This window comes from Juglans regia, unplaced genomic scaffold, assembly GCF_001411555.2.
Source record: "Juglans regia cultivar Chandler unplaced genomic scaffold, Walnut 2.0 Scaffold_663, whole genome shotgun sequence".
NCBI classification, from domain to species: domain Eukaryota; kingdom Viridiplantae; phylum Streptophyta; class Magnoliopsida; order Fagales; family Juglandaceae; genus Juglans; species Juglans regia.
The window spans coordinates 43,457-57,809 of NW_023361485.1; the positions used below are offsets into that span (position 1 = coordinate 43,457).

Consider the following 14,353-nt stretch of genomic DNA (forward strand, 5'->3'; position numbering starts at 1 on the left):
TTGGTCCCCATGGACCTGGGTTGGAGTTAAAGGAGCAAGTTTGATTGTTTTCCCATCATTTTCAAAAATGTACATGTTCCTTTACCCATCATGGATCACCTTCCTATCATACTGCCATCATGGCTTCCCTAACAAAATATGACCAGCATGCATAGCCACTACATCACAAAGGACCACATCCTGGTATTTCCCAATTGAAAAAGAAATTAACACTTGATTATTTACCCTAACCTCCCCACAATCACTCAACCACTGCAACATGATCATACAATTCCTCAAATTAATGATCATACTACATACCTTGTTGTTGATATGGCATCTAGTATTAAAATTATTCTCGCTCTGCTACTCTCTATCATTCATCTTAACTTGTGTATTTAGTGTATGCCTAGTAACAAGAGGATCACCATACTCTTCTTTCTTATACCCATTTTCAACACTAGACTGACGTCGTCTCCAATCTCGCTCATCTTGCAGATTTCTAATCACTACTTCTAGATTATCCATACTATCCCTCACTTCACCCAACACCAAGTTCAACCGCTCAAACTGTTGTTGCATGGCTTGTAATACAAAGGATGAGTTATCTGCCACACCTGCGAAAAACATAAACAGTCCATCTTTATAGAGTTAATTGGTAAACTTGACACCATGTCTCTTGTAGAACTGGCCAATCTAAGCAAGTTAGAGAATTAATTTGGATATCAGTGCAAATTTGTACTTGGGAATCATTTCTCAATTTGTTGCGAAACTACTTTTGCGCAGGCCTTTAGACTTTGTTAGCATTATTACCCTAATGATCTATAATTACTTATGAATTGACCATTTTTTTAAATTGAACATAAAGGTGATTGGTCTGACCGACTGTTAGAGTAGAGCATAATAAATTTTGATGCTATTTGTTTTGACAGTTTTTTGTACATTGAAGAAGCTTGGAGTGTTAGATCTATCTGACAATTACTTTTAGTGGATCCTACCTCCATGTCTAAACAATATGACATCTCTTGTGGTGTCAGATATTTCTAATAACCAATTCAATGGAAATGCTTCATCATCATACGTAGAAGCCAGCGAAATAAGTCTCGAGTACATTGATTTTAGTTATAACCAGTTTGTGGGCATATTCTCATTCAACTTATTTGCCAATTACTCTAAGCTTGAGGTTCTTAGATTCAACGGCCAAAACAATAAAGTTGAAATAAAAACTAAAGGTTCCATGGGGTTGCTCCCCTTTGTTTCAGTTGAAGATCATTGAATTGTCCAATTGTAATCTGAACAAGCTCTTCGACAATATTCCGAAATTTCTTCTTGTCCAGCATGAATTGGATACAGTTGATCTTTCTTCTCACAGTAAGTTGAACGGAAGCTTTCCGAATTGGTTGGTTGAAAACAATACAAGATTACGCGTGCTAAATCTTCGAAATAATTCTTTTATGGGTCAGTTATTGATAGGAACCAAGGTGGGCCTACTCTTAAAGATCCTTTGCAAGTTCCAGATGGGCCAATTACAAGATCAAGGGCCAAGAAGATCAAGGAAGCAATGCAAGGATTGGTGCAATCCACTTTGGATGAAGCTAGCAAGAGCCCAACACTGAAGATGGGTCTGAAAGAAGAAGAACCAGTTTTGATTCACTTGATTCAAGCTGTGGAATACATGACTTAGAGATACGGCCTATTGTTATTGGAGGCTTCCATGATTTATTTTATTAGTTTAGAATAAGTGGGCTTGAAGATGCTTGGCTCACATGTCTTATTTCTTATGAACTATATTTTTGGGAAGGGCTTGTATTTTGGCCAAGGGCTTATTTGGAAAGTTACTTTTTAGGAACTAGGGTTTCATCAATTTATTGTAGGGGTTACTATAGCCGCGCGTACTGTAGCTGGTACTGTTCATCAAGGATAATTTTGCGTAAAATGGGCTTTATTTTGGCTAGGGTTTTGATTAGGTTTGGGTTTAAAAACTCTTTGTAGCCTCATTTGAGGGGTTAGACAATATTGAATTTTATTTGTGAGTTGAGTTTTCTGCTCTTGTTCTTGATTGAACTCTTGAACTTATCAAAGGTAAATCACAACCTTTGTGGCGTTCCTCCTTTGTAATCTGGGTTCTTGAGATGGGTTTTTCAACGGGTTTAGATTTTAATATAATCTAGGGTCTTGAAACGAGTTCTCATCGGGTCTAGATTCTCCATCCTTGACTTGATTTTTTGGCTTTCTTGCGAAGTTTTCAAATTGATTGTGGGTTCAAGGGAATTCATTCCCACGGGTTCATATCATTTGGTATTTAGAGTAAGGTTTCCAATCAGGTTTAATTCTATCTTTTATTTCTTGCATATTTAATTCTATGGCTTCATTGTTCTAGGATTGATTACAAAAAAAAAAAATAGTGGTGGCTAGCAGATTTCTTCACTATTTTTAGGGTTGCTGAAATTCATTGTTCTAGGGTTTGTGTTGGCTGAAATCTCTTGTTCTAGGGGCTGCCGTATATCACTTGCCCAAGGGTTTTTGAGTTATTGTTAGGGTTTTTCTCAAAAAAAAAAACTGAAAAAAAAAATCGTGAAAAAAAAAAAAAAAAAAAAAATTCGAGATTTTTTTTCATAAGCCTTATCATCAAAGGGGGTGATTCTAGTTGGTATCTTGTCTTATTGTTACTGTTTCATTCGTATAATTTCCTTGATTCACGTGCCATTTTTTTTTTTTTTTTTTCCATTCCTTCCGTGTTTCTCTTGTTCTTGTTTCTTGGATCTAATTACTAGTTGGGATAAAACAAGGTTGTTTTGTCTTGATTGAGTCAATTAGTTTTTAAAGAACTTGAGTGGGAAAACTCTTGAGGTAAAAGGCAAAGAGAGTGTGAGACTATTATCGGAAAAAGCCAATTAGGAGTGAAACACGAGTGGAGTGTCGTTATTCGAGTGTAAACACGTGAGGGAGTGTGTGAGGTTTATTTATTTATTTATTTTTTTGCCACTAACTTTCTCTTGTGCAGCGCCTGATAATGTCTCATCGGAGTAGCGCATCACCAAGGGGGAGAGCAGATAACTCATCCTTTGTGCTGCAAGCCATGCAACAACAGTTTGAGCGGTTGAACTTGGTGTTGGGTGAAGTGAGGGATATGATGGATCATCAAGAAGCAGCGATTAGAAATCTACAAGGTAGGAGGGGATAGGAGGCGACGTGAGCATAGAGTTAAAAATCAGTTTGAGAATGAAGGAGATGGTGAGGAAGAGGAAGATTTAGCATCTGATGTTGGGTCGGGTAGAAATAGAGGAGTTAGGCATGAAAGAGGACTTGAGGGGAATCTAAGGGGTCGGGATGGTGTAGATAGAGACCTTGGTAGCATCAAAATGAAAATACCATCTTTTCAAGGTAGAACTGACCCTGAGGTTTATCTAGAGTGGGAGAAAAAAATAGAGTTGGTATTTGATTGCCATAATTACTCTGAGGAGAAGAAAGTGAAGTTGGCGGTAATTGAGTTCACTGATTATGCTATTATTTGGTGGGATCAATTAGTGACCAATAGGAGAAGGAATTATGAGAGGCCTATAGAGACATGGGGAGGGTTGAAAGCTCTCATGAGGCGGAGATTTGTTCCTAGCCATTACTATAGAGACCTTTTTCAGAAATTACAAAATCTTACACAGGGGTCTAGGAGTGTGGAGGATTACCATAAGGAGATGGAGGTGGCGATGATTCGGGCTAATGTAGAGGAGGACCGAGAGGCCACCATGGCTAGATTTTTGAGTGGGTTGAATAGGGACATAGCCAATGTAATTGAATTGCAGCATTATGTAGAGATAGAGGACATGGTGCACATGGCTATGAAGGTGGAGAGGCAATTAAAGAGAAAAGGGACAGCAAGGTACACTACGGTTTCTAGCACTACTTGGAAATCAAAATGGGATAGGAATGATCCAGCTGAAGCAAAGAGAAAGACCGAACCACCTAAGGGGAAAGATGAGGGAACTAGCAACAAACCCAAGGTAGAATCCCAACCTTCACGGAATAGAGATATCAAATGTTTTAAGTGTTTGGGTTCAGGGCACATTGCTTCTCAATGTCCAAATAGGAGGGTGATGATTATGCGTGACAACGGGGAGGTGATGACTGAGAGTGAGAATGATAGTGATGAGGTGCCCGAGTTGGATGATGCTAGTGATGATGATGGAGTGGTATACCCTGTGACAGGTGAGTCTCTTGTTGCCAGGCGTGCTCTTAAGGTATGTAGTATGATCATTGATGGAGGGAGTTGTACTAATGTGGCTAGCACTACTTTGGTTGAGAAATTGAATTTACCAACCTTAAAACACTCTAGACCATACAAATTGCAGTGGTTGAATGATTGTGGAGAGGTTAGGGTGGATAAACAAGTGTTGGTTACTTTTTCTATTGGGAAGTATCAAGATGAGGTGCTTTGTGATGTTGTGCCTATGCATGCGGGCCATATTTTGTTGGGGAGGCCGTGGCAGTATGATAGGAGAGTGACACATGATGGGTTCAAGAACATGTACAGCTTTGAAAAGGAGGGCAAAACAATTAAACTTGCTCCTTTAACTCCAAGCCAGGTCTATGAGGACCAACTGAAATTGAAAAGTGAGGTTGCTCAAAAAAGAAAGAGTGAAAATGAGAGTGATCAGAAGAGAAAGAGTGAAAATGAGAGTGATCAAAAAAGGAAGAGTGAAAAAGAGATTGAGCAAAAAAGAAAGAGTAAGAGTGAATATGAGCATGAAAGAAAGAGTGAAAAAGAAAGTAGAGAGGTGGCTAAGAGTAAAGAAAAAAGAGTGGAGCCACGAGAGAAAAAAGAAAGAGAGTCTTCTAAGAGAAAAGGAAAGGCAAAAGTGAGTTTCTATGCAAGAGAGAGTGAGGTTAAGAGGGCTTTCTTCGCAGATCGCCCTATGATTTTTCTTGTCTATAAAGAGTCTTATCTTACTCTTGATGAAACTAATCAGTCTCTTCCTAGTTTGGCTGTTTCTTTGTTGCAGAGTTTGAGGATGTATTCCCGGAGGAGATGCCAAATGAGTTGCCACCCATTCGAGGCATTGAGCACCAGATTGATTTTGTGCTCGGGGCTAGCTATTCCAAACCGACCAGCCTATAGGAGTAATCCAGAGGAGACAAAGGAGCTTCAGAGGCAAGTTGAGGATTTGATGAGCAAGGGGTACGTGAGGGAGAGCATAAGCCCTTGTGCAGTACCAGTGCTACTAGTGCCAAAGAAGGATGGGACGTGGAGGATGTGCATTGATTGCAGGGCGGTCAACCATATCACGGTAAAGTATCGCCATCCCATTCCTAGATTGGATGATATGCTTGATGAATTGCATGGCTCATGTATTTTCAGTAAAATTGATCTTAAAAGTGGGTACCATCAAATTAGAATGAAAGAGGGTGATGAATGGAAAACTGCTTTTAAGACGAAGTATGTGCTTTATGAATGGTTGGTTATGCCATTTAGACTTACAAATGCGCCCAGTACTTTCATGAGATTAATGAACCATGTCCTACGTGCATTCATAGGCAAGTTTGTGGTTGTGTACTTTGATGATATCTTAGTGTACAGCAAGAACTTAAATGAACATATTGAGCATTTGAGATATGTGTTTGATGTGTTGAGATGTGAAAAGTTGTATGCTAATTTCAAGAAATGTGCCTTTTGCATGGAGAAAGTTGTTTTTCTTGGTTACGTTGTTGGTACAAAGGGTATTGAGGTGGATGAAGAGAAAGTCAAGGCCATCAAGGAGTGGCCAACGCCAAAAAGCATCACTGAGGTAAGAAGCTTTCATGGGTTAGCTAGCTTTTATCGGTGTTTTGTTAAAGACTTCAGCACCATTGCTGCACCACTCACTGAGGTAATTAAAAAGAATGTTGGGTTTCATTGGGGGGCTAATCAAGAAAATGCTTTTGCCACTATTAAAGAAAGGTTGTGCTCTGCACCTGTGTTAGCATTACCTGATTTTAACAAAGCTTTTGAGATTGAATGTGATGCCTCAGTAATAGGGATTGGAGCCGTTTTGATGCAGGATAGGCGGCCCATAGCCTTCTTCAGTGAAAAGTTAAGTGGGGCATCCCTGAAGTACCCTACTTATGATAAAGAGCTTTATGCTCTTGTTCGTGCATTAGAGACTTGGCAGCACTACCTATGGCCAAGAGAATTTGTGATCCATACCGATCATGAATCATTGAAGCATCTCAAGGGTCAAGGTAAGTTGAATAAAAGGCATGCTAGATGGATGGAATACATTGAGACCTTTCCCTATGTCATCCGTTACAAGCAAGGTAAGGAGAACATTGTTGCTGATGCTCTATCCCGGAGGTATGTACTTCTTACTTCTATGAGTGCCAAAATGCTTGGGTTTGAATACGTGAAAGACATGTATGCCGATGATGCTGATTTTTCAAATGTGTATGTGGCATGTGATAAGGCGGCATTTGGTAAGTTTTACAAGCATGATGGTTATTTGTTTAAAGAAAGCAAACTTTGTCTGCCAAATTGTTCTATGCGTGAGTTATTGGTGCGTGAGGCACATGGTGGGGGATTAATGGGACACTTTGGTGTCAAGAAAACTTTAGATATTTTGCATGAACATTTCTTTTGGTCTAAGATGAATAGAGATGTTAACCGTATTTGTGGAAGGTGCATTACATGTAGAAAGGCCAAATCTAAGGTTTTGCCACATGGGTTGTATACACTCTTACCCGTTCCTAGTGAGCCATGGGTAGACATATCTATGGACTTTGTTTTGGGGCTGCCTAGGACCAAAAGGGGTAGAGATTCTATTTTTATTGTTGTGGATAGATTCAGTAAGATGGCACATTTCATTCCATGCCATAAAACAGATGATGCAACAAATATAGCTGACTTGTTTTTCAAGGAGATAGTGCGACTCCATGGTGTACCTAGGAGTATTGTTTCTGATAGGGATGTTAAATTCCTTAGCTACTTTTGGAAGGTGTTGTGGGGGAAATTGGGTACTAAGCTCTTATTTTCCACTACTTGTCATCCACAGACTGATGGTCAGACTGAAGTAGTTAATAGGACTTTAACTCAGCTTTTACGCACTGTTGTTCATAAGAATTTAAAAACTTGGGAGGATTGTTTGCCATTTATAGAGTTTGCATATAATAGGACGATGCATACTACTACTTCATACTCTCCTTTTGAAATTGTTTATGGATTTAATCCACTTACTCCTTTGGATTTGATGCCTTTACCTGTTGATGACAGGAGTAGTTTGGATGGACAAAAGAAGGCGGAGTTGGTGAAGTCATCTTTGAACCAGGAGATTGGGTTTGGGTTCACATGCGCAAAGAAAGATTCCCAGCCCATAGAAGGACTAAGTTACATCCTCGAGGAGATGGACCTTACCAAATTCTTGAGAAAATTAATGACAATGCATATAAAGTGGATCTTCCAGGTGAGTATAAAGTTTCTGCAACTTTCAATGTTTCTGATCTTTCTCCTTTTGATGTAGGTGAAGATTCGAGGTCGAATCCTTTTGAGGAGAGGGGGAATGATAGGAACCAAGGTGGGCCTACTCTTAAAGATCCTTTGCAAGTTCCAGATGGGCCAATTACAAGATCAAGGGCCAAGAAGATCAAGGAAGCAATGAAAGGATTGGTGCAATCCACCTGGGATGAAGCCAGCAAGAGCCCAACACTGAAGATGGGTCTGAAAGAAGAAGAACCAGTTTTGATCCACTTTATTCAAGCTGTGGAAGACATGACTTAAAGATACGGCCAATTGTTATTGGAGGCTTCCAATTTGGTTAAATGATTTATTTTATTAATTTAGAATAAGTGGGCTTGAAGATGCTTGGCTCACATGTCTTATTTCTTTTGAACTATGTTTTTGGGAAGGCCTTGTATTTTGGCCAAGGGCTTATTTGGAAAATTACATTTTAGGAACTAGGGTTTCATCAATTTACTGTTGGGGTTACTGTAGTACTGTAGTACTGTTCATCAAGGGTAATTTTGGGTAAAAGAGGCATTATTTTGACTAGGGTTTTGATTAGGTTTGGCTTTAAAAACTCTTTGTAGCCTCATTTGAGAGTTAGACAATATTGAATTTTATTTGTGAGTTGAGTTTTCTCCTCTTGTTCTTGATTGAACTCTTGAACTTATCAAAGGTAAATCACAACCTTTGTGGCGTTCCTCCCTTGTAATCTGGGTTCTTGAGACGGGTTCTTCAACGGGTCTAGATTTTAATATAATCTAGGTTCTTGAAACGGGTTCTCATCGGGTCTAGATTCTCCATCCTTGACTTGATTTTTGGCTTTCTTGGGGAGTTTTCAAATTGATTGTGGGTTCAAGGGAATTCATTCCCACGGGTTCATATCAGTTATATTTACCATCATTGATCCACATGCATATTACCTTGATGGATGTCTCGACCAATCACTTGGAAGGAAAACTTCAAGAAAACATTGGCATGACTTTTCCAAATTTAGTATATCTAAATCTTTCCAATAATAATCTTGAAGGTAATCTTCCTTCCTCAATTAGTGGCATGCTTTATTTGGAGGTATTAGATTTGTCTTTCAATCATTTCTCAGGCGGGGTCCCAAGAGGATTAAATACAGATTGCTTGTCATTGGGATTTTTAAACCTTGCTTATAACAGCTTCAAAGGTGCAATTTTCGTTGGGACAAACCAGAGAATTCTGCAAATGAATAATAATCAATTCACAAGTATCACATTGGTACCTAATTCAACTGTTGGCAGCCTATTATATTTAGATATCAGCAACAATGAAATTTCAGGTACAACCCCCTGATGGCTTGGGAACACGTCAAACTTGAGAACTCTTGTTATGGCTAACAATGATTTTTATGGTCAGATCCCATGTGAACTAAGTATGACAGGTACTTTAGTCCTTTCTCACAACTTATTTAAGGGATCATTAGCCTTTTGTTTGAATCTACCAAATCTTAAACACCTATATTTGCAAGGGAACAAATTCACAGGATCAATACCGAAAGTTCTATTCAATTCCTCATCTCTTTTGACTTTGGATATTAGAGATAACAAATTTACAAGCAGTATCTCTATTGAAATCAAAGAACTTCAACAGTTACAAGTACTTTTGATATGAACTCGCGGGAAAGGAATCCCTTGAACCCACAATCAATTTGAAAACTCCCCAAGAAAGCCAAAATCAAGTCAATGGATGGAGAACCTAGACCCGATGAGAACTCGTTTCAAGAACCTAGATTATATTAAAATCTAGACCCGTTGAAGAACCCGTCTCAAGAACCCAGATTACAAAGGATGAACGCTACAAAGGTTATGATTTACCTTTGATATGTTTAAAAGTTCAATTAAGAACAAGAGGAGTAAAACTCAACTCACAATGAATAAATTCATCAAATTTCATAAACTTCATAAACTGATTAGAATGAGGCTACATAGAGTATTTAAAGCAAAACCTAATGGAACCCTAGCCAAAATAAATCCCCATCTTCCAAAAGTGCCCCTAGATGAACAGTGCCTCGGCTACAGTGCCGCACTACAGTAACTCAGCTACAGTAACCCTAACCCTAGTTCAATAAAATAATAACTTTCCCAACATGCCCTTGCATAGGCCCCCTTAAGTGCTTCCCATAATAAACTCAATTATTCTAAACTAATAAAATAAGTTCTTTAAATGAATTAAATAAGTTGTAACCCTTCAAGAGCCCAAAGCCTTTAAGTCTTGTTGTTGCCACCTTCCATAGCTGATCAAACGAATCAAAATTGGATCTTCATCCTTCAAGCCCCATCTTGAATGTTGGGCGCTTGCTAAACTCGTCCCAAGTGGATTGCATCAATCCTTGCATTGTCTCCGTGATCTTTAAGACTAGGCCCATCGTGGATCCCATCATTCCCCCTCTCCTGAAAAGGATTCGACCTCGAATCTCCACCTTGGTTCCCATCATTCCCCTCTCTCTCCTCAAAAGGATTCAACCTTGAATCTCCACCTGGATCAAAGGGAAAAAAGTTAGTAACATTATCATTAATTTCATATGCAATACCATTAATTTGTTCAAGAATTTGAAAAAATCCATCCAAGCTACTCCTGTTGTCAATAGGTAAAGGCATTAAATCAAAAGGAGTATATGGATTAGGGCTATAAACAATTGCGAAAGCAGAATATAAAGTGGTAGTATGCATGGTCCTATATGCAAACTCTATAAATCTATCCACAACCATAAAAATAGAATCTCTACTCCTTTCTTTCCTAGGCAGCCCCAAAAACAAGAGATTTCAGCCAACACAAACCCTAAAACAATGAATTTCAGCAACCCTAACAATAGTGAAGATATCTGCTAACCACCACTATTTTTTTTTTTTTGTAATCAATCCTAGAATAATGAAGCCCTAGAATTAAATATGCAAGAAATAAAAGATAGAATAAGACCTGATTGGAAACCTTGCTCTGAATACCAAATGATATAAACCCGCGAGAAAGGAATCCCTTGAACCCACAATCAATTTGAAAACTCCCCAAGAAAGCCAAAATCAAGTCAATGGATGGAGAACCTAGACCCGATGAGAACTCGTTTCAAGAACCTAGATTATATTAAAATCTAGACCCGTTGAAGAACCCGTCTCAAGAACCCAGATTACAAAGGAGGAACGCCACAAAGGTTGTGATTTACCTTTGATAAGTTCAAAAGTTCAATTAAGAACAAGAGGAGTAAAACTCAACTCACAATGAATAAATTCATCAAATTTCATAAACTGATTAGAATGAGGCTACATAGAGTATTTAAAGCAAAACCTAATGAAACCCTAGCCAAAATAAACCCCCATCTTCCAAAAGTGCCCCTGGATGAACAGTGCCTCGGCTACAGTGCCGCGCTACAGTAACTCGGCTACGGTAACCGTAACCCTAGTTCAATAAAATAATAATTTTCCCAACATGCCCTTGCATAGGCCCTCTTAAGTGCTTCCCATAATAAACTCAATTATTCTAAACTAATAAAATAAGTTCTTTAAATGAATTAAATAAGTTGTAACCCTTTAAGAGCCCAAAGCCTTTAAGCCTTGTTGTTGCCATCTTCCATAGCTGATCAAATGAATCAAAATTGGATCTTCATCCTTCAAGCCCCATCTTGAATGTTGGGCTCTTGCTAAACTCGTCCCAAGTGGATTGCATCAATCTTTGCATTGTCTCCGTGATCTTTAAGACTAGGCCCATCATGGTTCCCATCAACTTTTGTTGAGTCGCAATCATTTCACTGGTATAATTCTGAATCAATTGTGTTTGTTAATGATGATAAGCATAATGGATCTTTCCAAGAATGCTTTTTTTGGGACCATACCACAATGCCTCTACAAGATATATTTTGGGAAGATCGCAGCAGCCAGTTTTGGCTATTCTTGTACATAATTTCGTTCAACTGGACGTATGTTTTGGCTACCTTACACATATAAAGGTTTCTCAGGAGAGCTTCCTAACTCTATCTATCATAGTGAATATGATGATGCAGAAGTACAGATTGAGTTTGTAACTAAATATAGGCGTAGTTCTTATAAGGGTTCTCCTCTTGGTTACATGTCTGGATTGGATTTCTCATGCAGCAACCTAACAGGTGACCTCCCACCTACATTAGGTCAAATATCTTCATTGCGTGCACTAAACTTATCTTATAATCACCTGAATGGTAAAATTCCAACAACATTCTTAGAATTGGCTCTCTTGGAAAGTCTAGACCTCTCTCATAATAGTTTGAGTGAAGAAATTCCTTCAGCACTGATTCATCTAACCTTTCTTGAGATATTCAATGTGGCCAACAACAACCTATCAGGTAAAGTTCCAGATATGAAAGCACAATTTGAAACATTTGAGAAAAGTAGCTATGAAGGAAACCTATTTCTTTGCGGACCACCACTAGATAAAAGTTGTGCCAAAGTAAAGGAGTCAAATCCAACACCAACCCAATCTTCAAATGAAAGTGACAAAAAATGGTATGAAGTAGATCCTTTGGTATTCCATACAAGCTTCTCAGTATCTTACATCATTTTCTTCTTTAGTGTTATAAGTCTTCTTTATATTAACCCTTATTGGCTACAAAGATGCTCCAACTTAATGGAAGATCTTATATACTCCTGCTATTATTTTGCTTTTGATACCTCAAAAAGGTTGTCAAATTGTGTATGTAATTAAGATGCATTGATTTTCTTTCGACATCGTTAATGATAGTAATAATTGTCAGTTATCTATGAATTTGGTTTGGAATAATTAGTTATTGGGCATAAATATGAAAGAGATATTCCCTTAAACTTATTGTTCTATTTGATTATAGAAATGGTTTTCCATATTTGAGAATTCTTCATTCTATGTAAAACGGGATTAAATAAATCAAGTATAAATTAAAAAAATTATGAAGTTGTGCCCAAATATATGAGTCATATCCAACAACAACACAATGTTCGAATGAAAGTACCACAAAATTGTGTGAAATAAATCGAGGGTTTTCCTTATATAGTTTTTGGTATCTTAAGCCACGTTCTTTTTCGGTGTGAGTAGTCATCTTTATATTAATCCTTATTGGGATTAAAATGCTCCAATTTAATTGACGATCTAGTTATATACTCGTGTTACTATTATATTTTTTATTTTCTTAAAAAGGTCTTCAATATGTCATTAGATGGACTTTCCATGCATGGAAATGCCACGATAGTGAGAACAGCTTCTTGTGTATTCATTTTATTATGAACATTATTTATTGTGATCAAATATGAAACTTGGTGTTCAGTTACACTTTTCATTCTATTTGATGATGGATAGTGTTTTTAGTAACTAGAAATATTTTTCTTTAGAAATAGTCATTTGAATCAATCCCATTAATTTAGCGACGGAAAAAATGGTGACCAAACCTGTCACGATTGAGGTTGTTCGAGGTAATTGACTTAACTGAGCCTAAATCTCTATTCTAACCAATCCATCTTGAACCTAATCCCAAACCTCTTGGTGAAGGATTGGTCTGCTTTCACTACAAGCTAGAGATATGATCATTTACAATGAGGTTTTTTACAACTATGATAATTTCATTTTAAATAATGGGTATTTGCAATGATTTTTTTATCCTTGCAAAAGAAACTTCATTTGCTATAAAAATGCCTAGTTTCTCCAAGGAAAATTAACTCCATGTAAATAATTTAATAGTTAGAATGAAATATGATTATTTCCAACGAAATTTGATCCCGCAAATAAACATTGAATTAAGTTGTAATAAAAATTTCTGTGACAAATACTAAAAAGTTAATTGCAAGCTATTTTTTTAAGGTATTAGCAACCAAAATTTTTCGTTGGATTTTATATTCAGTGACAACATCTAGACTTTAGTTGCAAACTACTTGATATTAACAACTACAATATTTCTTGTTGCAAATAGTTTTAATACCAACAAGTTTATTTTCCTTGCATTTAAAAATATTTGCCAGAAAAATTGGGTCGTGCATGGGCATGTCATCATAACAGCTAAATCAATATTTAAAAAGAAATGAATATGCATGGACATCTGGTTGTCAATATCTTCAGGATTTTTAATATTTGCAACTTTAGAGTACCCTTTGTTTTATGGTATCAAGACTTAACTAATTATATCTACAAGAATCAATCATCCAGCTGCGTTGGAATGAATCCAAATAAGAAATTAAGGTTTTTGTGTTGTACATAGGTCCAATACTAATTACACTAATAAATTATGTTTTTTTTGGGGAGTGACACTCGTGGGAAAAAGCCTATCCTTATTAGGAAAAAAACATTTCCACCAATTCATTCCGTGAGAGACTCGTGGCATATAATGGTGAAGAAATAGCTTTTTTCCACCAAAGGAATCTAGTCCTTGAGCCATGCATCCCAGATTGATATATGCTTCCAGGCTTGAAACACATCTACGGCTAGCCTATTATATTCCTTGATCTGTTAATTATTCAAATCTTGGGGCCAGGAACCAAAATGAAGCAGAAAACAATACAAAACAAGAGGTTAAGGGCAAAGAAATGCGCTCAGCCGGCCGCTGAGATATACATATTTATATATCTTATTAGTTTCCATGGCCATCATGTATATATGCACAAGGGAAATGCTAGTTGCCCCGCTCTTAAGTCCCATTATTGAATCCCGCTCGATGTGGCCTACACGTTTGCAACAATTTGTTTATTTTAAAACACAAACGACTTCGCCCATCGACCCCGTTCGGCCTACACGTTTGGAACTCAATCTCCTGCTGCGCACACTCTATCCTTCTCGCCCATCGACCCCGTTCAGCCTCTTCATCAACCAAGCTCCTCTTTGACCTCATCTTCCCTCCCTCCATGTCCAACCTCATCTCCGACCACAGTTTTTTTTCCCTCCCCAGACCCATCGACTTCA

At 37.8% G+C, this 14,353-nt stretch overlaps 1 pseudogene; it reads left to right on the forward strand.

The window, feature by feature from the left end:
- Window positions 1-994: 994 nt before the first annotated feature.
- LOC118346089 lies at window positions 995-14,001 on the forward strand (annotated as a pseudogene).
- Window positions 14,002-14,353: the final 352 nt, after the last annotated feature.